Genomic DNA, 26,264 nt, shown 5'->3' on the forward strand with positions numbered 1-26,264 from the left:
CCGATCTGTTCCCGGTGTGCTCGACCAGGAATGCACAAATTTGGCAACCACCGGAAAATAAGGAGAATAAAACATAGAAAACGGATAGAACACTGAATACGAGAGTAATTAAATAAAATAGCGTCCCGATGTTACTCACGGTCAATGGCAGCGTGGTTCCATTATTAATTGATCACTATAAATTTTTGGACTGCTTTGATTTCCTTGAACTACCTGTGCATATGACGTTGAAGGAGTAGTGAATTTTTGTGGATTAGGTGCTTGGTTGGTTAGGTCCTTAACTCCAGGTTTAGGGTATTTATTTTTATACAAGGTCTTGTAGGCTGTGCAACCTTTACAGTTCGCAGGATGTTCTCCTTGACAGAGGATGCACTTCGCAGGAGTCTCTGAAAATTTAGTGCACTGATCTGTAGGGTGAATATCTGCACATTTAACGCAGCCGTGATTGTGGTTGCCATATTTCTGCGTGTGACCCCGTATCTTTGGCACCTTTTATATTGAACCCTTTTTTTATAAAAGCTGGTTCAATTTTTACTACAGAATTCATTAAACGATTGATATTACAGGCTTCCTTGTTATTTGGCAATTGCTTTAAGTCAATAAAGAATAAGGATAATGGGCTTTTTGTGACTCTATGCCTTATATTGCTAATGTTGGTTACTTCATGGCCATGATTTAAGAGTTCAAGTTTCAGTTCATCTAAATTAGCTGAGTGGTGGATGTTGCGTAATACCACACGAAAAGGTCTTCCTTGTTTCAGTTGATATGTATGGACGTTTGCGTTCAGGGTTTTTAGTAACTTTGTTAGTTTTCTATAGGAGTCTGGATTGGCCAGCAGGATTTTAACCTGATTATTTTTAATTTTTAAATAGAATCCTCTTTGTTTATATCTTTCTTGATGGGCTTTATCATTGCTTGAATGTCGATAACATCATCAATGAAGATTGGTGAGGGAGGAGGATTTTTTTATGTGTGTTGATTTGTTGATGTTTCAATTACGTCCATAGAATCGTCTGTAGATTTTAATATTGCGAATCTGTTGTAAGTGGTAACATGGCTTGTTGACGGTTCGTTCTAACTAATGTTCACATTTTTTGTTGACTGAATCAAGCTTACGTTTTTTTCATGTTGTTTGTGTGGTTTAAAAGATGGGATATATTATCCTTTTGCCACGGAGAAGGTAGAACGGTGCGGTTGTAGTTTTGTTCACGAGAGCCTGATCTAGTTACTTGGACCATCTTCGAGCTAGTTAATTCAATTAGAAATAACTAGTCGAGAGGCTATGATTCGGATTAGAGATTAGGAGCGTTAGATTTCCCATTGGTTAGTTAAGAAATACTTGGATCAAGTCTGTTTCGAATCACTTTCGACGGATGGGCGTCACGTGTTTTTGTGAACTTCACAGGGCACTAGACTAACGTCTGCACGCTTCGGAACTCAACAGAAAACTGTTGATGAGAGAAAAGTTGCGTTTGATTATGCAGATGTTGTTGCGCATTCGGTTAAGATTTACGGAGAGTATTCGCGATGCAGTGGTTCGTTGATTGGGATCAAATCTTGTGAATGGCTTTATTGAATAGAAAAATTATGCCTCATAAATTTTGCAATTATGTATTGTTGGAAATTTAATATTGACAATTTTTAATTATTAACACTTAACTTACTAACACGTTGCTGCTCTTGATTTATGTTTTAATGTGTATTTTTAGTAGGGTTACAATCCACGTCTCCACAATGTATAAAATAAGACAAACATTTGGTCTAGGAACTAAGAAATTATTTAGTGAATCAATTAACGAATCATAGATTTCTTTCCTGAGAACATGCTTTAACGATGAAGGTAATTCAATAAATACATGAGGCGAAAAAGATGTTTCAATTTTCGGAAATCTAAACGCTTTAAACGATCCACTTTTGAATCAGTAATTTGTATAATTGTAAAATGCTTAGTTAAAATAGTTTTTGTAAATACAAATTTCTTTTTGAAATGACACGACGTATTAGAAGATAGAAGATCTATGAATAATAAAATTGTTGTATTCAAGAGATTGGAACGATGAGTTAAATGGGATTCCTCGATAAATATACACTGATACACTGATACACTGATACTGATACTGATACACTGGTCGAAGGGTAGAAACCGGTAAAGATGTTGACTATTCTAAGGATACAGAATAAGTAAGTTTTACTGACGATACTGTGTCTGAGGAAAACTACGGGTGGGTGTGTCTAAGGGCACGGGACACCGCTTCCGATTGGATAATAGGAAGGTTGGTGGACCAGGAAGGGTTTTAGCCGTCCTCGAGAGAAAGTTGCTAACGGAAGATACCAAAATTTTGTACGAGATATCTCTGATTTCTGTGTACTTAAAATTATTCATTTCTCAACGTTATATCATTTCCACGTTTTTATAGTTTCCAATTCCACGTCTAGTAAGCTTCGATTCCAATATTTGTATATCCTTTTAATCGCGCTATCTCGTGTTTTCCCAGTTCCCAATTTTTCCATTGCTCTTATTCTTGTTATTATTTCTTCAATCATGAAGGCATTAGTTTGTAATATGAATTCGTCTCGCCTTCTTCGTTTATATGGTAAATATAAAAACAGGACGAATGTATGTTACAATCTAATAATTTCAATCATTTACACATTTTTCAACATTTCAATTTGTATACCGAATACCAAGTTTCGTCGTCCAATAATTACACAGCCATACGATGCAAATCCTCCCGATTCTCCCTCAAATTCTCATTCAGTTCGCTGTGGAGTGCCGAAGCGTGCAGACGTGTCTCTAGTGCCCAGCGTAGTTCGAAAACAACACGTGTCGCCCAAACGTCGAAAGAGAACACAGCTAAGTGCCCCTTACCCCCTAGGGAGAAGAAAATCCCACGCACCTAACCCCAACACGAATACTAGCCTCACAGCCTCACGACTAGTTGTTCATTCCGAATTAACTAGCTCGATGATGGCCCAGCAACCGCGACCAGGCTCTCCGGAGCAGACTCGCAGCTACCCCGAGCTACCCCCCCCCCGTGGCAGAAGTGTAGCAGAACTTTCCGCACTAACGACGCTAATACTACAAAGAAGAGGAAAATAGAACCAGCAACGCAAATAAACACACACAACAGGTTCGCCGTATTGGAATCCTCAAACGACGCCATGGAAATCGTAGAACCGTCATCAAACCAACACTCACAGAGAATCCCCCGTCCCCCACCAATTTTTGTGGACGACGTCATTGACATACAGACAATGACCAAGTCCCTAGAGAGAGATACCAGCAAGGAGGAATATAACCTCAAGATAAGCAACAACAAGGTGAAAATACTACCGACGAACCCAGAAGCTTACAGAAAACTCACCAAGACACTCAGGACCCTGAACGCCAACTTCCACACCTACCAACTTAAACAGGAAAGGCCTTTCCGGGTGGTCCTACGAAACATACACCACTCAGCAGATATAGACGAACTAAAATACGAACTCTCAAAACTCGGCCACGAAGTCGTCAACGTAAGTAATATAAGGCATAGAGTCTCGAAAGACCCGTTATCCTTATTCTTCCTAGACATTAAACAAAAACCGAACAATAAGGAAATATATAACATCAGTCGCCTAATGAACGCGATAGTAAAGATCGAACCACCGCTCGTGAAAAAAGAAATAGTGCAGTGCAAAAGGTGCCAAAGGTACGGTCATACGCAGAAATACTGCAACCATACTTTCCGCTGCGTTAAATGCGCAGGCTCTCACTCCACTGACCAGTGCGCCAAATCACCGGAAACCCCAGCGAAATGCATCCACTGCCAAGGGGACCACCCTGCCAACTACAAAGGCTGCCCAGCATATAAAACACTATACACGAACAGGTACCCTAAGCCCAGAGCAAAAGAGGTATCCAACCAAACACCCAGCCCGCCGAAATTCACGACTACCCCAACCCCCTCAAGCAACCAAACGCACAGTCCTACCAAATTCATCTCCACCTCAACCTCCTTTGCCCAAGCAGTACAAGGCATCCAAAACAACCCGAACAGCCAAAGGAACCTTCCCCAAAACAGTGACCCCAACCCACCAAACACAGACAACTCCTCAAGGCTTGAAAAGCTAATAGAGAAACAATCTGAGCAAATAAATCACTTGCTATCGCTACTAACACTCATCGTGGAAAAATTAGCACGCCCCGACTCAAAATAAAATCAAGGCGCATAGCACTCTGGAACGCCAACGGTCTAGCGCAACACAAATTTGAACTAGAACTCTTCTTAAAACACCAGCAAATCGACGTAATGCTCGTGTCGGAAACCCACTTCACCGACAAGAGCTACCTGAAAATAAATGGTTACAAATTCTACCATACCCAACACCCCAGCGGAAAGGCCCACGGTGGCACCGGAATAATAATCAAAGCAAGTATTAAGCACTACGAACTCCCATCATTCCAGAAAGACTACCTCCAAGCAACAAACGTGGCAATAGAAGACTGTCATGGCTCAATCACCACCTCAGCAGTATACTGCCCTCCCAGACACTCCATCGCCAAAGAAGACTTTGATAACTTCCTGGACACCCTGGGCAACAGATTCATAGTTGGAGGAGACTATAACGCCAAGCACATCCAATGGGGCAGCAGACTGGTTACAGCAAGAGGCAAAAACCTCTTAAACAGCATAACAAACAACAACCTCAACTACCTCACCACATACGAACCCACATACTGGCCCACTGACACCAACAAAATACCCGACCTTCTCGACTTCTTCATAACTAAAAAATATCCCATCAAGACACGTCCAGATCAACTCCTCGGCTGATCTCTCCTCTGATCATTCTCCCGTGATAGCAACAGTCAGTTCAACAATCATCGAGAATACACCTAATGGCACCATTCACAACCAACACACCAACTGGCAGCTCTTCAGAGAAGTCTTTACACACTCAACCTCAGCCTTCACCCCACTAAAAACAAAGGAAGATATCGAAGCAGCCACGGAATACTTAAACACGAGCATAATAAACGCAATCCGCCTCTCCACACCGACAAAGCCATCTAACAGCAAACAAGAATATCCCCATTACATACTAAAAAAAATAGCAGAAAAACGAAGACTAAGAAGAGTATGGCAGACCCATAGAACACCGGAGGACAAACGCAAACTTAACAACGCAACTCGAAAGCTATCCAGAACCCTAAGAAACTATAAAAACGACTGTTTCCATAAATACCTCGCCAGCTTGTCCCCCACAGCCGACGCCAACTACTCACTATGGAAGGCCTCCAGGAAACTCACACGCCCCCCACAAATAATCCCACCTATCCGCCGTCCGCAAGGTGGATGGGCGCGAAGCCCCATAGAAAAAGCCGACCTGTTTGCAAATCACTTGTCAAAAGTATTCAAACCCCATTCCCCCAAACCGCCGCGGACGTTACTGAATACCTGCACACCCCCTTCCAAATGTCCCCTCCTATCGAACCCTTCTCCTCTGCTGAGACTCTAGAAACAATCAGTCGCCTAAACCCCAAGAAAGCAGCAGGACACGACCTAATAGGCAATAGAGCAATCAAGGAACTTCCCACAAAAGGGATAGCACTCATCACATCGATTTTTAATGCTATCCTTCGCCTGGAACACTATCCTAAGGCTTGGAAAATCTCATTGATTACCCTCATCCCTAAACCCGGTAAACCGATATACGAAACCTGCTCCTATCGCCCAATCAGTCTTTTACCTACCCTGTCCAAACTATTCGAGAAGATGCTCACGAACCGACTCCTTCCAATCCTGGAGAACTTGAAAACACTCCCAGATCACCAATTCGGCTTCCGAAAACATCATTCTACAGTAGAGCAAATCCACCGCCTAACTCATACGATCAGCCAAACACTCGAAAAGAAAAAATATTGCTCAGCGGTCTTCCTAGACATCCAACAGGCATTCGATAAAGTATGGCATGAAGGGCTACTATACAAACTTAAAAAGATCCTACCCCACCCCTACTACTCCATCCTAAAATCTTACCTAACCAATAGGCAATTCATGGTTAAATACCTAGACGCCACTTCCGCAACATTCCCAATAGAAGCCGGCATACCCCAAGGTAGTGTCCTCGGACCCCTACTGTACTCCATCTACACTGCCGACCTACCTATATCAAATGACATAACAATAGCGACATTTGCAGACGACACAGCGCTATTAGCTTCCCACGCTGACCCGGTAATAGCCTCATCCACTCTCCAGCGAAGTCTCGACTCCATGGAAAAGTGGTTTCACAAATGGGGCTTCAAAGTCAACGAAAAGAAATCCACACATGTAACCTTCACGCTCCGAAAACAAACCTGCCCCCAGGTCACCATCAACAATGCAACAGTTCCTAGCAGGGACACAGTCCGATACCTGGGCATGACCCTGGACAGGAGACTAACGTGGAAGACACACATCTCAGATAAAAGGAAGCAACTAAAGGACAAACTAAAAAAACTCTATTGGCTCACGGGCCGACGCTCCAAACTAAATATACAGAATAAAATTACCCTCTACAAGACCGTAATAAAACCTGTCTGGACCTACGGAATCCAACTATGGGGAACAGCAAGTAACTCCAACATTGAAATACTCCAACGCTTTCAATCGAAAACGCTAAGATCCCTAATTGACGCACCTTGGTATGTAACCAATGAAACAATACACCGCGACCTCAAGATACCCACCGTCAAAGAGGAAATAGCAAAATATAGCAACAGATACAGCAAAAGAATCAACAAACACCAAAACCCCCTAATCACTGGACTACTCCATACGACGGACCAGACTCGCAGGCTGAAGAGGCACTACCCGCTAGATCTAAACGTCAGATTCACTTAATTATCCAAATTAAGCATATGCACTTACTTATAATACTTATAAATTATACCTAGCTATAATAGTATTAACTTATTGTAAATAAATAGCCATGTCACTGCGCCACGCCAGAAAAATTACTGAAAATTCTCAACGCGAGAATTGATTGTAATTTCAACAAATAAATAAAAAAAAAAAAAAAAAAATTCTCATTTCCCCAGTCTTTCTCTGTCCCGAAACTCCTACCTACTTCTACTGTCATCCTTCCAAGGCAAGGGTATTTCAAAGAGATGGTATGCAAGGCCGTGTAGCCCGCTGTAAGTAGACGCAAATATACATGCGCAATTACAATGACAATAACAATCTAGCAAAGAGGAAAGAATAACGCGACAAACGGTTCTTCTCGCCACGAAGAAGATGACGATAATGAGAATAAGAAAGAAATTTTCTTTTTCTTTATTATTTAATTTAAACTTTACAATTTGTCCAGCTGAACATTTGGTAAATTTTTCTAACTTAATTGGTAAGTAACATGTGGATGGCTACCCCCAAGTGAGATACCATCTTCGAATTTGATTGATTTATTTCTTTAGTGTGGTGAGTGTTTGTTTGTTAGGTTATGTCCTTTGTGAGATCTGTTGGGTGTTTCCTTTTTAATCTTCTTTTTATGCTTGACGTGCCGACCGTTTCCGCTGCCAGCCGGTTTGGGTGCGTTGCTATTCTTTCTCTGTAGCTTAAGAAAGAACTTAACCCACAGCACAACCAAGAGAATTTTGGTCTAAATAAAAGTAGCTAGGAAGTACTTTCGAAAAATAATTTATTGGTTTGGTTGACGACGCCTCCAAATCGTATTGTTAAATCGTAGATCGACAAATTTCATTCCTGTAAACTCAATTCGAAGAAAAGCTAAATTACGCGAGTAAAAGCTAAATTATCCAAATAATCATTTCCTAAATATTTCATCTAAATGATCCTTATAAAATGCATACGATCTTATTAGTGACAGAAAAAACACACATAATAGTGAGTATAATCTACCCTTCTTTCATAGAGCTCCTATAGCGACAAATTTTATTCATTCTTATTCAATTCTCACTTATTCAATTCATTCAGAAGTAAAATTACTCAACAAAAGTTAATAACTTACTAAGGTTTAGGTTTCGTAAATATTTTATTAAAAAATTACGTTATAATATATTACGTCATATACTATTGCGTTACATTATATTACGTTATATTGTATTACGTTTTATTGTATTAAGTTGTATTGTATAACGTTTTGCTCTCTCTTTATATAGTGAGCAGAAGGCATACGTTACCAAGGTAGCGGACGGATATGAACACGGGCATAGTGAGGATATCTAAAGGTGACAAAGGGAAGCAAGTGGATCAACACTAACGAAGCGCCGCGTATTCAGCTGATAGCTTCTATGTACCTCATCTTAATTATGTTGTATTACGTCATGTTATATTACACTATAATATATTAGGTTGTAAAGTATTACGATATATATTATTACGTTATAATGTATTACGTAGTATAATATAATAATATTATGTGATATTATATTACGTTATACTGTATCACGACATATAATATTACGTTATAATCATATTACGTCAGATACCATAACGTTATAATGTATTATGTAGTATTTCATTATATTATATGTCGGAGATGAAAGGAAAACCGAAGCCTTTCCTTGGAAATTTTGGGAACATCCTCTAGTACTTTAGCCTAGATTTTATCATAGCTGTAATTGTTTAAAATTTGTGATAGCGAGATTGGTTTCGAGGTGACAATTGGTCGCCGAACATAGCCACTGTCACGAGATAAACGTTTTGCCTAACGGAGGTCTGGAGTGGTTGTATGGGTTTTCCGAGAAGTGTGGTTGTGGCGGCATGCGGCCTCGAGAGCGGGCCTAGCCACGTGTGAGGTTGCCTCGGAGGTGCCGATACAATGGGACATACATTGTATCAATAATCAAACTCCAGGAAGAAACTGCCTAGCAACGGCGTTTGGAACTTTCTCGATGCTTCCAATGAGTGCGTATCAAATTCCAGACGAGGCTGTCACGTAAAATAACAAAATAAAAAAGGAATTTGAGGTAAAAATAAAAAAAAGAAAACTTTATTTTTTTTCTAACATCAATACACTTTACAATCTACTTCCGAACTCTAGGCGTGACTTTCTAAGACTGACTCTTATGATTTTACTTTCGATCGGATCCGATTACTTTCTTTTGTCATCCCTCAACATCCCCACCGTCCATGCATTTGCTAGGCGTCGGCGATCGTTGCCACGTGCTCTTTCTTCTAGAACCTTCGGTGGAAGGACCGTTGGGATGTTGATGGTTCATTAGGCACTTCAGCGATATACATTGTCGCCGAGTGCCGCCACATCTTTATCTCTATCGCCAGTCCGTCGGATTTGAAGTATGCCGGTCGTGACATACCCCCCTGGTTAGATTGATCTTGGTCCTCTAAGATCGTAGTAGAATGGAATTATTTAAATGTAGATCAAAGGATATGTTTACGCTTTTTTTTTTCAGGGACCGCTATGAATTGATTTTCTGCATGTGATGGTACAAAAGTTATTTCGTTAATCTTAAATATAGCAATTTTACAATATTTGTTAGTGTTCGAGAAGCTAATAATTTCAGAGGCGTAATCATGTTGTAGTTTTCGATCGTGAATTGGTTGGGTTTGTTTACAAAGCGTAATTCCTATCCCGTGAATTTAAGGCAACTAATTAAGGGTATTGTTACTAGTGCTAGGGTCAGCATTATCCTGAAAAAAGTACGCTTTCAATCGGTTACCATGTATCTTTTTCTTAGCATTGTCGATAGAAATAATGTAATAAGGAGTTTTCACATCGTTAATCCTGTAGGGTCCTAACCATTCAATGTCCAACTTATCTCTTTTATGGTCGTTGTGAATTAAAACAAAGTCTCCTTTCCTAAACACAGTCTGAGTTTTGACAATCTTTCTTTCTTGGTCTCGCTTGTATCGTTGCTTATTCTGAATAAGTGTTTTGTGAGCTGTTTCCCAATATTTATTCAACTGTTTTTGCCAAAGTGAGTACATATCATCATAGGTGAGTGTGGGAAATTTGGATATTGCGGAAGGTAAGTTAGCTTTTCGCCCAAAGGTCAATTCAAAGGGAGAGAATCCTGTTCCTTCATGTTTCGCGGTGTTGTACCCTAAACAAATGAAATTAAGTACTTCATCCCATTCTTTGTCATTGTCGTGTAATGCAGTACGAATTAAATCTTTAACTGAGGCATGCGCTCGTTCGAGGGATCCGTTACTTTGTGGGTGAAATGAAGTTGTTTTGATGTGTTTGATTTTAAAAGCTTCTTCAAATTTCGTCATTAAATCACTAACAAAATTTTGTCCCTGATCTGTTAGGATCGTTTTTGGTGCCGAAAATATGTAAATATAGTGTTCAATGAGCGCGTTAATTATGGATTCAGTTCGTTGCGTTTTAAGGGGAACTAGTATCAGATATTTCGTAAGTTCATCGTGTATTGAAAGTATGTATTGGTTTCCGCGTTTGGTTTTCGTCATCGGTCCTATGATGTCCATAGCGATTTTGTCTTTAGGGTTAAGTGGCGTGTCTGAGATTTGTGGGGATTCTTTGGGTCTGATACGTGTTAGTTTCTCCTTTTGACATGTGTCGCATGTTTTCACAAAGTTTTCTACTCTTTCTAAAAGTCCGGAAATTTTGAATTTATCCTTGATCCGTTGATACGTTTTCTGTATCCCTAAATGTCCTACGGTGTCGTTATGGTTTTCCTTTATTGCTTGTATTATTTCGTTTTCGTCTAGTTTTAAGATGGGATTAGGTGCATAAGTAATTTTCTTGTACGTGTCGTTAAAATATATTAGCATGAGTTTAATCTGTGTTTTCTCTAATTCAGTGAAATCGCTATTTCCTATGCCGATTTTTGTTGTATCTTTAAGAATTTTGTAAAGTCTTCTGATCCAAAGTGTCTCGTCGTATTCTCCTAAGTCGTTTCGAGTTAATTGGTAAAATGTTTGGTCATTTGGTTTAATTTCTAAGAGTTTCGGATTCTCGTTGTTGTCTTTCCATGCGTTGAATAAATTAGTGTGATCGATTACTAGGTCGAGGTTAACTACTTCGTCGCGAGTTACTGCGTGAACTCTAGATAAAGCGTCTGCAGCTGTGTTATCTTTACCCTTTGTATATTCGATTTCATAGTCATATTCTTCGAGTCTAAGTCTCCAACGAATCAGTCTGCTAGAAGGGTCTTTGCAATTGTGTAGCCACTTAAGAGCTTGGTGGTCGGTTCGAATAATGAAGCGTCGTCCTAACAAATATTGTCTTAATCTTTTCACGGCCCATACGATGGCTAAGAGTTCCTTTTCTGTCGTGGTATAGTTTCGTTCGGGTGGATTCAGTGTTCTTGAAATGTAACAACAAGGATGACCGTCTTGCGACAGTATTGCTCCTAGTCCTTCGTTACTTGCGTCGGTAGTTAAGGTAAAGGTTTTGTTAAAGTCTGGATAAGCTAATATTGGGAAATTACAGAGTTTGTCTTTTAAAGTATCAAAGCTAATCTGGTGTTTGTCAGTCCAATGGAATGGTGTGTCCTTTTTTGTTAAGTCTGTAAGGCTTTTCGCGATTTTGGAAAAGTTTCGAATAAATTTGCGATAATAACCTGCTAAACCTAAGAATGATTTCACGTCCGTGGCATTGCGGGGTAATCGAAAGTTTTTTACAGCGTCTAATTTCTTGGGGTTTGGTTTGACTCCTTCGGATGAAACTACATGGCCTAAGATTTCTAATTCCGATTTTACGAATTCACATTTGTCCGGTTGCAATTTAAGTCCCAATTCTCTGAGTCTCTGAAATACTATCGCGAGGTTTTCGTTATGTTCTTGAATCGTTTTTCCGAATATCACTATGTCATCCAAATAAACAAAGCAGTATTTTCCTACAAGTCCAGCTAAGGCTCTGTCCATTAATCTTTGAAAGGTAGCGGGTGCGTTTTTAAGTCCGAATGGCATTCGATTGAAATGAAAATGCCCTTGCGGTGTCGAAAAAGCGGTATATTTTTTAGATTTCTCGTTCATTGGAATTTGATGGAATCCTGAGGATAAATCAAGTGCCGAAAAGAATTTTGCGTTTCCTAGTTGTGTTAAAATGTCGTTTATATCAGGTAAAGGGTCTTGTTCTGTGAGTTCATTTAGTTTCCTGAAATCGTCTAATTTTTTCGGAACTACCCATACCGGAGAGTTATAAGGGGATTCGGATCCTTCTATAATATTTTTCTTCAACATGTCTCCTACTTGTCGCGAAATCTCGTCACGGTGACATTCCGGTGGTCTATACGATCGTGTGTTAATAATTTTGTCTTTGGTTAACGAAATTGTGTGCTGAGTTAAATTAGTACAGGGTAAAAGATCGGTTTCTAAATTAAAGATGTCAATATAATGGAGGATAATCTTTTCGATGGATTCACGGATTGGTTTTTCAATGTGATCTGTTCTCACTAGGCTTTTTAGTTTTGGTACGTTGGAAAAGTCATGAGAATTTTGAATATTGCTAGAAATTTCAATGTTTTGCTCACCAGTGTTGATAAAACATACTTTAGTTGGTTTGCCTTCCAAATAGATTGTTTGAACTCTGTTTTCTCCAGGAGTCAAATGTATTGGTTTCTGAAATAAAATGGTTTTGTCGTTTAATCGGATTTTGTCATTGGATATTGAATAGTTATATTTCTCTAAACATGGTAGCCCAATGATTCCGTCTTCGATAATAGGGAAATTGTTCGGTACTATGTGAAAAATGTGATTTTGTCCAAAAATTCGTTTCGTTATGTATTCGTTAGTTTCGTATTTGTCTCGTCCCATAGAAAATTTTTTTTTAGGCCCTATTTGTATCGCGTTGACAGTTTTGTTACGTTTCACCAGGTTTATCCCTGCTCCTGTGTCGACCAGAAATACTCGCTCTTCGGTTCGGGTTGACAAAGGTATTGCGAGTAGTCTTCCCGCGGCGATGTTGACTCGTATGTCTCGTACGGTTCGTCCATCTCCTGGTTCGATGTTGTTTCTTGTATTTCGTCCCATTCCTGGACTGCCTGAATCCTTGCGGGTGGTCGATCGCGTTGGCTCGGTGGTAGAAAATTTTGACACTTGTTGGCAATGTGTCCCAGCTTTCCGCACTTGAAGCACTTCATCTGCGCGCGTTCAGCAGGTGATCTATTTTCTACTTGGTTAAATGTAGCAGGTTTCTGAGCTACTGGCGTGTTAGGCGATCTTGATGGTACATTAGATCGTCTTACCTGCATATGCTGGTTGTCGGGGCGATTACTAACCGAAGGTAAGCGATTATATGACCAATTAGGTTCTCGTTCTTCTCGCAAGTAGCGTTCTACATCGGCTGCCTTTTTTCAGCTTCCGGAAGATTCAAGGGTTCACTACTTAATAGTATTCGCCCTATGTCGCGTCTGAGTCCCTTTAGGTACACACGAACAGTCTTCTTCGTGATTTCTTCAGTCATAATTTTACGTGTTAGTGGTTGTGGGTACTCATTGGTTACTGCGTACAGCAAACGGTTGAGTATTCTTTTAAACCGAATATTAAAACTTTGCACTGATTCCTCGCGTCCCTGTCTCAACTCTCGTAATTGTTCTTGGTACTCATTCGAAGTCACTTGTGCTGCTAAGTTATTTCTCAGTGCGTCGTACAGATCACTGTAACACTCAATAGGAATGTTGCGAATACTTTGGGCTGCTTTCCCCACGATTTTTTCCACTTTTATTGCTTTTAGCAATAGATCTTGCTCCATACAGCGATCCTTCATACTTCTCACTTCTTTGATGAAGTCTTCAACTCCTACATCATCATCTCCGTTGAGCGTTGGGATGTAGCGTATTGCATCCTTAGCTCGTAGAGTGGGAGGAGCGGGCGGAAAATAGCCTCTTTCTTCCACCTCGGGTTGTTCGATGTCGAGATAGACAGGTGGGGTGTCTGAAGCTGCTAACCCTGACAATTTGCGTGCTTTTGCCATATTCACGGTGCGATTGATTGCTGTCGACGCACTTTCATTGTCTTCGGTGATAATGGAAGCAAATTCATCGGTCGCAGGGGATCCGAACCCAGTCCGTAGCGCTGCGACGGTTTTCCCGAGATTCTCGATTTCTGCTGCCCTGTGTCTGTTCTCTTCGTCATTTTGCATAGACAACATTTCCTCTCGTAAAAGGGCAATGTTCTCGTTCTGTTTTTGAATACTGTCCCATATTGCTCGCAACATTGGGTCAGTTTGAGATTCGTTTGCCTTAGACATTATTGCGCTGATTTATAATTTTCAGACGAAGACGAGTCTTGGCTACTGAAGCTAAATTTTCTTTCACGGTAACGTACAAAGGAATTCAGTTTACCTTTTATTGTTACTTCACTTGGTTCGTGATAGTTACTTTGTTGTTGCGGATGACCGTAGTCCCAAATAATTCGATCTTCCGTAGATGATGAATGTCTTTTGGTTTCCAAACAAACACTTTTCACTATCCTGGCAGGATCGCCAAAATGTCACGTAAAATAACAAAATAAAAAAGGAATTTGTGGTAAAAATAAAAAAAAGAAAACTTTATTTTTTTTTCTAACATCAATACACTTTAGAATCTACTTCCGAACTCTAGGCGTGACTTTCTAAGACTGACTCTTATGATTTTACTTTCGATCGGATCCGATTACTTTCTTTTGTCATCCCTCAACATCCCCACCGTCCATGCATTTGCTAGGCGTCCGCGATCGTTGCCACGTGCTCTTTCTTCTAGAACCTTCGGTGGAAGGACCGTTGGGATGTTGATGGTTCATTAGGCACTTCAGCGATATACATTGTCGCCGAGTGCCGCCACATCTTTCTCTCTATCGCCAGTCCGTCGGATTTGAAGTATGCCGGTCGTGACACTGGCATTCGTGCGATTGCTTTGGAGAGTGACACATCGAGCATTTTCGTCAATCGTATTTCGCGCCTAAGATTATTTCACGCTTAGTGAAGAGTTATCTCGTTGGCCGTGGATTCGTTTGAACCCAAAAACATTGTTAAAAGTGTTCATTAAATTTATTATTCGTAAATCATATTATTCATTAAACTTACTATTCGTTAAGCTTATTATTCATTAGACTTATTATCTGTTAAACTTAATTATTCGTACAATTTACTATTCACTAACTTCATTGTTCATCAAATTTATGTGAAACTTGTGAAACGATGGCTAGTCCACGCGAGTTGTCACGCGCCCAAAATTCCGATCTTAACCCGACATATACTTTAACAAATTATCTTACGTTATGTAGTATCACGTTACATAGTATTGCGTTTTAATGTATTACGCCATATAGTATTACGTTATATTATATTACGTTATATTGTTTTACGTTATGATATATTACATTATATAGTATTATGTTATATAGTATTTCGTTGTAATATATTACGCTATAATGTGTATTATGCGTTACGCTGTAACGTATAATGTGTATATGGTATTACGTTATAATATATTACGTTATATGGATTTACGTCAAAAAATGTATTACGTTATATTATATTTTGTCAGAGTACATCATAACACGTTATATTATATTATGTTATAATGTATTATGTGTTATACTATTACACTATATAATATTACATTATAATGTATTACGTCATATTTTATAACGTTATTTTATATTACGTTATCATGTATTACGTTATAATGTGTTACGTTATATAGTATTTCGTTATATGCTATTAGCGTGTAATGTATTATGTTATATAGTATTACGTTATATTATATTACGTCATATCATATTGCGTAATATTATTTTATGTTGTATCATTTTATTACTTGTACAATGACATAATATAAGGTAATATATTATAACGTTATACAATATAATGTGACATAATATAACGCAATATAATATGTTGTAATACAATATATCGTAATGAAATATGTCGTAATATATTATGACGTGTTATGATATAATATAAAGCGATATAATATAGCGTAATATTACATCATTATGTGTTATTACCATGTAATATATTATTGTATTATTTGCTGATGTCGCTAATGTGGTTTTTACATGTCATAAATTAATAGCTTAAGTGTCGTAAATTAGTGTTTTAAATGTTCGAAATTAATGATTTAAATGTTTTAAATTAATGGCTTAAATAATACAAATTAATAGTTTAAATGTTAGAAATTAATACTTTAAATATTGTTTGCATTCACATATCTTATGGGTGGGAGTCCGGCTATTGTCATTTTTCATTGCTATCGCATGGCTAGGTGTTATCGGCATATCTGATGTCGCCAGATGCCTGGCTTTTGGGTGGCGTTACACTCCCCCCTTCGTAGAGTGAACTTAGTCCTCTAAGTCCTTGCGTTTCTTCAGAATCGATGGATGAAATTTGGCCTTGGACGGTATTGATAATTCAAAACTTACCCTTGATTCTTTTTTTATTCCAGGTATCGATGTGTATATGTTTATAGGGACGGAGGGTATTGCAGTACTAACGCTAGGTGTGATATTAACGGTGTTTTTCTTATTTTTGCAACAAAATATGTGAATACATAATTTTGACAGTCCTATCTTATTAAGCAGATACAAGCATATCAGTCCAATGGATATACAGGGTGGTTGGTAATTGGTGGTACAAGCGGAAAAAGGATGATTCTACGGGAAAAAGGAAGTGGAAAATATAGAATAAAAATTTCTTTTTTAATTTTTTTTTTCAATTTTTCCATCGAGACAACGATTTACAGTGAGATCCGTTATAACGAGACGTGATAAAGAGCGAGCAGGCTGCGTCGTGAATCGCTGTGTTATATCCTAAGCATATGAAGTTTAATACTTTGTCCCATTCTTTGTCTGAGTCGTTTAGACTTGTTCGTATCATGTCTTTTACCGTTGCATGTGTTCTTTCTAGGGATCCGTTAGATTGTGTGTGAAAGCTGGTTGTTCTTATATGTTTTATTTTAAATGCTTCTTCGAACTTCGTCATAAGTTCGCTAATAAAGTTCTGTCCTTGGTTTGTTAGTATAGTTTTAGGTGCTGAGGAGATGTAAATGTAATGATTCAATAAGGCATCTATTATGGATTCAGCTCTTTGTGTCTTGAGAGGTGTTAATATCAGGTATTTAGTCAAATCATCATGAATAGAGAGTATATATTGAGTTTTCGGCATGGGACCACTTATGTCCATTGCTACTTTCTCGTCTGGTTCAGTGGGAGTTTGAGGTACTATGGGAATTTCTTTCGCGCGGATTCTGACAAGTTTCTGTTTTTGACATGCTACACAATTTTTTATAAATTCCTCTACTTTTGAGAACAAATGTGGGATTTTAAATCGTTTTTTTATTTTTGCGTAAGATTTCTGTATACCTAAGTGTCCTAAAACGTCGTTTTCTTTTGTAATCGCGTCAACTTATTCGTTAGAATTTGAATCGGGTTGTATGCAAAGGTTCTTCTATTTTGTCGTTAACATACATCAAAAATGTTTTTATTTTGTTTTAACCATTTCTCTTTGTCGTAGGGTCCTAAAACTTCTTTTCTTATTTGGAAGAAGGATTTTTCGTTGGGGACTATCTTTAGTAGTTTAGGAAGTGTGCCGGTATCTTGTTCCCATCTGTCATACAAGGAGGTTGTCTTCAGTCGTCAAATTGTTGATAGTTTGTCTCGAGAGTGCGTCAGCAGCCGTATTATCTTTTCCTTTGTAGTATTGTATTTCGTAATCGTATTCTTCTAGCTTTAAACTCTATCTAATTAGTCGTGATGAGGGGTCTTTGCAATTTTTAAGCCAAGTTAAAGCTTGATGGTCGGTTCTTATGAGAAAATGTCTTCCTAGCAAATATGGTTTCAAACGTTTTACTGCCCATACGATTGCAAGAAGTTCTTTTTCAGTGGTTGAGTAGTTTCTTTCGGGGGACTTTGTGTTCTGGAGATGTAACAACAAGGATGGTCGTTTTGTGAAAGTACAGCGCCTATTCCTTCGTTAGATGCGTCGGTTGTTTATGTAAATGTTTCGTTAAAGTTGGGATATGTCAATACCGAGGCTTTGCATACTGCGTTTTTCAGAGTTTGTAAGCTATCTTGTTGTTTGTCTGTCCAATGAAAGGGTGTGTCTTTCTTTGTTAGGTCGGTTAGAGGTTTGGCTATCTTTGAAAAGTTATGTATGAATTTTCTATTATATCCTGCTAGTCCTAAGAATGATTTTACGTCGGTTGAGTTTTTGGGAATTTTTAATTCTTTGACTGCTTCTATCTGTGGCGGATCGGTACTAACAGAACGCCGACAGGTCGAGGCATCAACGCGGCGTAACATCTCCCGGGCGATCCGCGGATACCAACCGCCAACACCAGAGGGCTACTACGACGACCCGTTTGTCTATCTCGCTAGCGGTCGAATATACGATGTCATGATACAAATACCGCACCTAGCGAGACTCCCTCTACGTCTAAGGCAGGGACTATTGGGCATAGCGTTACTGACGAATTCACCGGTCGTCCCGGGACAAAACACGAATTCTTTTTTCACCTAGCTCCAACTACATATCTTTTCACTTCCTACATATCTTTTTCGGGTTTGGTTTTATTCCTTCGTGCGTGATAATATGTCCAAGGTATTCTAATTCTGGCTTTAAGAATTCACATTTCTTTGGTTGAATCTTTAGTCCTAATTCTCTTCACCTCTGTAATACAATTACAAGGTTGTTGTTATGTTCTTGAATCTTACTTCCGAATATTAGGATGTCATCTAAATAAACGAAGCAATATTTATTCAATAAACCGCGAAATGCTGTGTCCATCATGCGTTGGAGTGTAGCTGGGACGATTTTTAATCCAAATGGCATTCGATTGTATTGAAAGTGTCCCTGAGGCGTACTAAAAGCTGTATATTTCTTTGATGTTACGTCCATTGGTATTTGATGAAAGAGAGGTCTAGTACGAAAAAGAATTTCGCGTTTCCTAATTGTGAGAGTATATCGTTAATGTTTGGCAAAGGGTACGCGTCTTGATCAGTTAATTCGTTTAATTTACGGAAATCTATCACTATGCGCCATCTTTGTTTTCCGAAGGCATCCGATTTCTTGGGGACCCATACTGGACTATTGTACAGTAAGTCTGATTCTTCGATTACGTTTTTGTTTAATATTTCTTTGATTTGTTTTTCGATTTCTAATTTGCGTGCCTCGGGTGGTCTGTAAGATTTTGTGTTTATGATTTTGTTTTCTTTCAGCGTGATGATGTGCTTTGTTAAATCGGTGCATGGTAAAGTGTCTGTGTCTAAGTTGAATACGTCAATGTAGTGTAGGAGGATATTTTCGATAGGAATGCGAAAATTGTTTTCAATATGGCTCGTTCTAATTATGTTTTTGAATTTTTGAATTTATTCGAAATCATTGAAGTTCATTAGAGAGATCATTAGAAATAGGTATTGGTTGCTCACCAGTATTGCAGAAGCATACTTGCGTTGGTCTCTTGTCCTGATAAATTGTTTCAATTCTGAAATTAGTTGTTGAAATAAGAACACCTGATCGTTGAGTTGGATTTAGTCGTTTGTAATTTTGTATTCAATTAGTGGGAAGTTGTCAGGTACTATGTAGAATTTGTTTCTATTTTCACAGATTGTAAGGTAAACGTATTCGTCTGTCTCGTATTTGTCATTGCCCATAAAGAATGTTTTCTTGTCGTCTTTTAATGGAGTGGAAATGGTTTTTGAGCGTTTGACTATGTTTGTTCCGGCACCAGTGTCTACTAAATATTGCTTTAGTCCAAGTTTTGATCCGATGGTAATCGTGAGGAGTCTTCCAGTGTTGGCGTCAATTCGTATTGTTGGTTCTCTTCCACTTCTTCTCCGGGATTCATATCCTCTTCGTCCGCCATTATATGGTAATTTCTTGGAGGTGGGAAGATTCTTTGGCTGGCTGATGGAAAATTTCGCTGTTGGGTCTAAGCGTTGGCTAAATGTCCCGTTTGATAACATTTGAAACATTTGGGTGGTGATCGTTCCATTATCACTTTTTTCTTCGTAGATGGATTTATTGGCGTTAGTTGCCAATTGGCCAGTTGGCCGCGCGGTGTTGCCAAGCGTGATATTTCTTTTTGCATTAGGTGTTTCTTGAAATTGGGAGTTGGCACTCGCAATTGGTTGATTCATTGTTCTTCCTCTTACTATGTTTTTATTGCGTTCGATTTCCCCTATAAATAACTCTGCCCCGAAAGCTGTATCTTGTGCTTCTAGGAGATTCTTCGATCTTGTAGCTGATGTGCGTATTTCTATTTCGGGTTTCAAGTTTAGAATAAAAATTTTGGTGGCTCGTCCAGTTTCAAGATCTATAGCAACTGCTCGACGTATTGGATCGCGAATATCGTGTTGGAGTGCGTATATCAGTTCGTGGAGGTTGTGTCAGAATCTCTTTACATAACTGTGTACCGATTCCTTAAAGTTTTGTCGCGTACGTTGCAATTTATCACGGGCTCCATTAGATGTAATGTCACGTCCCGCGCTCCGCACGTGCCGTAACGAAGAAACAAAAACTACTATATGCTAATTAACGCGAGTAAGGATTCGAATACACAAATCAACACACACTATTACGAAACCAAAATAAAAAGATTAACATAAAAATATTATTGAATAAAGGGCGACTAATAGACTAACAAATAAGGACGAATATATATGTCGGAGTTAGGTTGGCATTTTGGGGCGTTCTATGAACCTTTACTTACTTTACCGTCGCGGATGTGGCTAGTATCTATCAGTACGAGTGTGGGCACTACAAGAGGCTATGAGTAACGGCAATAGGATGTTCGAGATGATGGTGACAATGAATTCAGGTTCGATAACGAATCCACGGTCCACGGGATGACCATTATCAGCGTCACTCACTCGGCAATTCGCCCAACGACTAACTAACTAAAAACTCTGCCAATCCAGATGAACCGGCCCTTATATACTCCTGTCCCCGCTTCTCGGGTGAATCCTTGGTTTTAAGTAGTCATAAAATCATACCGTACCTCTGTCAGGTACGCGGCCTCTCCCGTGACCGTGGCTACGTCTGGTGACCCGTTATGTCACCTTAAACCTGAACCCATCGTCGTAAAATCAGGTTGGAACATTAAAAGTTACTTTCATTATTTTTATTGCTTAAACATTAAAATCTTGACTATGGTGACCGGGTCCCAGTATTCCCGACGGAAAATCCCGCTGTCCTTCCATCTCCGACATATATATGTCGGGTTATCATTAGAATTTAAGGCGCGTAACGATTCTTCGTTTAAATTAGCCATTGTTTTACGAAACAAAGATTATATTTACGCGATTATACAAGATTTTACAAAATATTATGAATAATGAGTTTAATGAATGATAAGATTAACAAACGATAAGTTTAACTAATGATTAGATTAAAGAATAATAAGTTTAACGAATAATAAGAGGAACGAATAATATGTCTTACAAATAATAAATTTAACGATTAATGAGATTAACGATTAATAGGTTTTACGAATAATGAATTTAATTAACGCTATTAACAATGCTCCTCGGTTCAAACGAATCCACGATCAACGGGATAACTCTTTACTATGCGTAGAATAATTTTAAACACAAAAAAATACGATTGCTGAGACACTCGGTAAATTGCTCGATTTATCACTTTCCAAGGCGATCACACGAATGAATATCTGATGAAAATCTTTTTCGCTATACGACTGCATTTGTTTGTTATATGCTCGCTGGAGGCATCGAGAAGGTTCCAATCGTCGTTGCTAGGCAGTTTCAGTCAAAAGTTTGTTGTATACTCTTTGGAAGCATCGAGAAAGATCCAAACGCCGTCGCTAGGCAGTTTCTGTCTGGAGTTTGATTCCTAATACAACGTGTGTCCCATTATATCGACATCTCCAAAGTACAATTCTATGTGATTTCTAGGGAGAACAATACAACCGATCCACACCTTCGTCAGACAAAACGTTTATCCTGTCACCGTGACTGCGTTCGGCGACCAGTTGTCACCTCGAACCCACTTTCGCTTTCACAAATATCGAACAATTACAATCAGATTGAATGACAACAACTGCTTAATGACAGCTATGACAAAATCTAGGCTAAAGCATTAGAAGACTTTTCCAAAATTGATGTTCGACTAAGTCCAGCGGCGTATTGCTTTCTATTTGTACTTGGCTAACTCCAGCAGCGTTATGCTTTTTATTTGTACGCGGCGAAGTCCTGCAGCGTATTGCTTTCAAAATAAAAAATAATGCAATAAAAAATTTCTTTTTATTTTTTTTTTAATTTTTCTTTCGAGACAACGATGTATAGTGAGATCCGTTATAAAGTGCACGCGTACCGAGCGGAAATCAAAGTCGATTTTCTCGAAAACAATGTTCAAACGAAAAATTTTTATTGTATATTTTCGACTTCTTTTTTTAACGTAGAATCACTCCCCGCTTGTACCACCAGTTACCAACCACCCTGTATAATGGGAAAACCTGGTAATTATACAATTGGCAAAACCGGACATTTACATAATGGAAATGTCTGGATTTTCCCATGGACAAAGTCACCCATGAACCATGTTGGTAGGATTCATTCATCGATGCTGGTCGTAGCTAATGGGTATCGCGAATCCTAGTCCTCACTTTTTATAACGAAATCAGCTTCCTTCGTTTAAAAATTAAATACATACCGAGCTTTCCTCCGTAAGTATATAAGTGCGGACGGGCAGTTATATCTCAGTTCCAATACTCTCAACCCTCAAAAATTCTTCGAAGGCCACCTAACTACCCGTACTCAATCTCGGTCTTCAGATCAGTCAACATATCTACTCGGATTCTCTCATATCATAGCAATCCATTTCTTCGTCACCTATATCATAAGCAGCGGAGTTACTAACTTGTGTTGTTGTACAAAGTTGTTGGAAATATATGTAGTATCGTGGACGAAAGGCCTAAGAAATATCGGGCGAACTATGAACAATGTCGCGAGAGCCAAGGCGTCGTCGGGCCCATCAATGTGTCATCGGTCTTTTCAAGTGCATAGTTTCGTGGAAAAGACCTACGTGACCCTGGCCACGAGCGCCTGCAGAACACGTGTGCGGTGGGCCTAGGAAAAAAGACAACAGAATGCGGCAACGGCCAGAGCGTTAGTCGAAAAGCAGAGTGCGAGTCGAGGAGCCGAGTGCGAGTTGAGCGGAGACGGAGGCTGCGAGTGGCGTTGCCGAGAGAGTGTGGATTGCGCTGTTTTCTGTGCGTTTGGCGTGAATAGTTCAGGTTGAACAACAATCGTCTTTTTCTGTCTGATTAACATCTCTATTGTCCACTCTTTGGGAACACATTATATCACGATATTACATATATATTTTATAACACTGTTAATTGCAGCGTTATGCCACATCAACCACCACTATTATCTTAACGGAAATCAGGGGATCGATCTATTCACGGTGCCGATGCTTAGAATCGTAACGGGTACTCCCGTTGACGCGCTTCCTCGCGATCGCGCCTCCACACAATCGGTCGAATTTACAATTACCTTATAACGTATTACATGTAGCGGCACGCGAGTCAGAACAATTCAAATCCTGTTGTTGTTTTTCCTCGGAGTATCAAGACCGTTGTCGTCATTCGATCCGATTGTATTGTTCGAGATTTGCGATAATGAGCTTGGGCTCGAGGCGACAACCAGTCGCCGAATGTAGCCGCGGTCACGGGATTGAACGCTTTGTCTAACAAAGGTATGGAGTAATTCTATAGCTCTCCTTAGAAGAAGTATTCGTGGCGGCATGCGACAGTAAACATTCCAACGGTTCCTGTCCCGTGGCTCGCTACACGCAGACCCTATTCTTCGAGTAAGATGATTGCCAGATGTCGATGCGCCTTCGCAGTACATGTTCAGCTAGCTCGAGGGCCCGTTATAAATCTTAAGATTTGGCTAACTAAAGTCCTTCAATGTCCCAAAGTCCTTCTTTGTCCCAAATACGGGAAAATAGGGGAGACCTATTTTTCAACGAGAGGCGTCTCCCACTAGCAACTTTCCCTCGAGGGCAGCTATCATCTTTTTCTAACCACTGATATGGAGATTGACCAATTAGCAGCAACGTCAATTCCCCTTACTTTCTGATCGAAGGATATCCTCGACGAGTCCGATGATCTCGTGTTCTTAGACACACCCCATCATAGTTTTCCACTGTGGCATCATCGGGACGGAAATTTATTCTTTCTTCTTAATTCTTGCGATCCCATCGACGAATAGTGTAACACCTTACGATCAGTGAGTATTACGCGTCCGGCTTAGCTTTTGTGAGCACGTTCATCCCAGCGACCGCGAATTCGATATTGAACCTAGAATCATTGTCATTAGTTTCTCGAGTATCTAATTACCACGGTTATTTGTCCAGTTCTATGATAATCGTATTTGTACTAATCAATGTCTTCTCTATTGCATAACGACAATGTGTAATCCAAATGGAGATTCGTTTCACGCCCCTAACCCTAATTCTAATGCACACCCGACATATATTTCCAATTTTAATTCATAAAAGTGTAATTTAACCAAAACTGGAATAAAATATAAGTGTTATTGGAGACGATTAAATAACAACATGTAGTATTGCCTATAAAAATGGTCTTATTTATGTAAATAAGTTTAATTTTACAAAAACTAAGTAGGTTGTTCTTAAATTCTTATCGAACAATGTAAATAATTAAAAGTAATAGGTCTTATTCAAATGAGGTGGGAGAGAAAGCGTGCATTTGCTTGCATAAATTTAGTAATAGGTATTGATTTTTTTGGGTTTCTTTATGGCATTTCCTCTCCCATCTTCCTCGCGTACGAAACGATACCATTCTTCACATCATCAATATTTACTTCTGACAACACTTCGTGTACCTCATTATATTTCTCAAAAGAATTACCCGTTTTAACTAGCTTCCAGCCCTGCTAATTGGTATTGGCCGATGTAATTGTGTTTAATTTTATCTGCATCCTTTTCTTGTAGCTCTTTCTTTTCCAACTCCACATCACAACATTCTTCTGAATCAAACGAATTCTAGGAATCCTCTTTTACAAAACTTCTGATTGTGAATTCTTTGAGAGATCAAAATCCTCATAGTCTGGAGCAATTAAGATTGAAAAAATCGCAGCATGCAGAGAGGACGCGTTTACGTCGCTCCGTACTCTGCAGGCTATATCATATTGAGAACAAGGAAAGGCGACAAAAAAGTGGACCAGAGTGTTGTGCCAGTGCGTGAGTGCGAAGTGCGCAAAAAAATTAGTGAGGAAAGGACTGGGTGGGACAGGAAAGCAAGAGATAAAACTCAGCCCTGTCGACCAAGCTGTAAGGAAGACAGGTTAGGACGCGCGCCGGCAGCGCCGTCCTACGGGTACGCCTCGCGGCACACGTGGGCAGACGGAGACATTCTCCGACGCGTGACAGCAGAGCCGCCGCACGGGCTACCTCGGAATCTACCCGAGAGTACGTGCGCGCTAAGCCCCACCGCGTTAAAGGACACCGGACGGGCTCCCGCGTCCGACGAGGAGAATGCCAACAGTACAAAGCAGGATATGGAGGAAGAAATGGAACCTGCATCAAAAGTAACCAGAAAATCCACGAGGCATGCAAATATGACGGATAAACCAGAGGATTCAGGCATATGGATCTGGTGATGGCTCCAAGCGAATACCAAGCAAGAAACTCGCAGGGAAGTGCAAGTTCGGACGTCAAAGAGCTAATGGCCTATGGGGCCCCATCCTCATCCTCAGCAGAGACGTCCAGGGGAAGAAAAAGAAAACTGACGCCCACAGTTCCAAACATACCTATGGAACTGACCTCGGAGATGAGAACATCCTCCACAGCGGACATAGGAGCCGAACTAACTTGGCGAGTTGAGGAGATAATAAAGGTGGCGACAACATCGTCGAATTTAAAAAATACGTATATTAAGACCTTAAAGGGAGCAACAAACACCACTGCCGCGGGCACGGTGGAAATGACAAGGAGAACGGGGCCCGCCTACGGCACTGAAGCTGCCACGATGGCGGAGATGCGAGTAGAAGAATTGGAAAAGGAGATCGAGGTCCTCCGCAAAGAATAAGCAGGTAAGGTCGAGCGTGTTCGTCAGGAGAAAGCACGGTGACACGCCTCCACTTCAGAGCTGGGGCGCCCTAAGGAGGATGACGGGGGGCAGAAGGATGGTCTTTCTGCCCTCGATAGGAAATTCGAAGAGCTCGGGCCTTCACTAATCACGGCCCTGGAAGAACGCCTACAGGACTGGCGTTATAGCCTGGAAGAAAGACAGGGAAAGATAATCACGGTTGGGGCCGGTGTCACCCAAATATCATCGTTTTCGAAGGGACAAGAGGGTGGTGAATGGAAGGTGGTCGAACGCAAGAGAA

General features: G+C 39.8%; 1 pseudogene; it reads right to left on the bottom strand.

The window, feature by feature from the left end:
- Positions 1-12,724: 12,724 nt before the first annotated feature.
- On the bottom strand, positions 12,725-14,160 carry LOC117240735 (annotated as a pseudogene).
- Positions 14,161-26,264: the final 12,104 nt, after the last annotated feature.

The sequence above is a fragment of the Bombus vosnesenskii genome, unplaced genomic scaffold (assembly GCF_011952255.1).
Source record: "Bombus vosnesenskii isolate JDL3184/JDL3185 unplaced genomic scaffold, Bvos_JDL3184-5_v1.1 scf7180000014854, whole genome shotgun sequence".
Lineage (NCBI taxonomy): Eukaryota > Metazoa > Arthropoda > Insecta > Hymenoptera > Apidae > Bombus > Bombus vosnesenskii.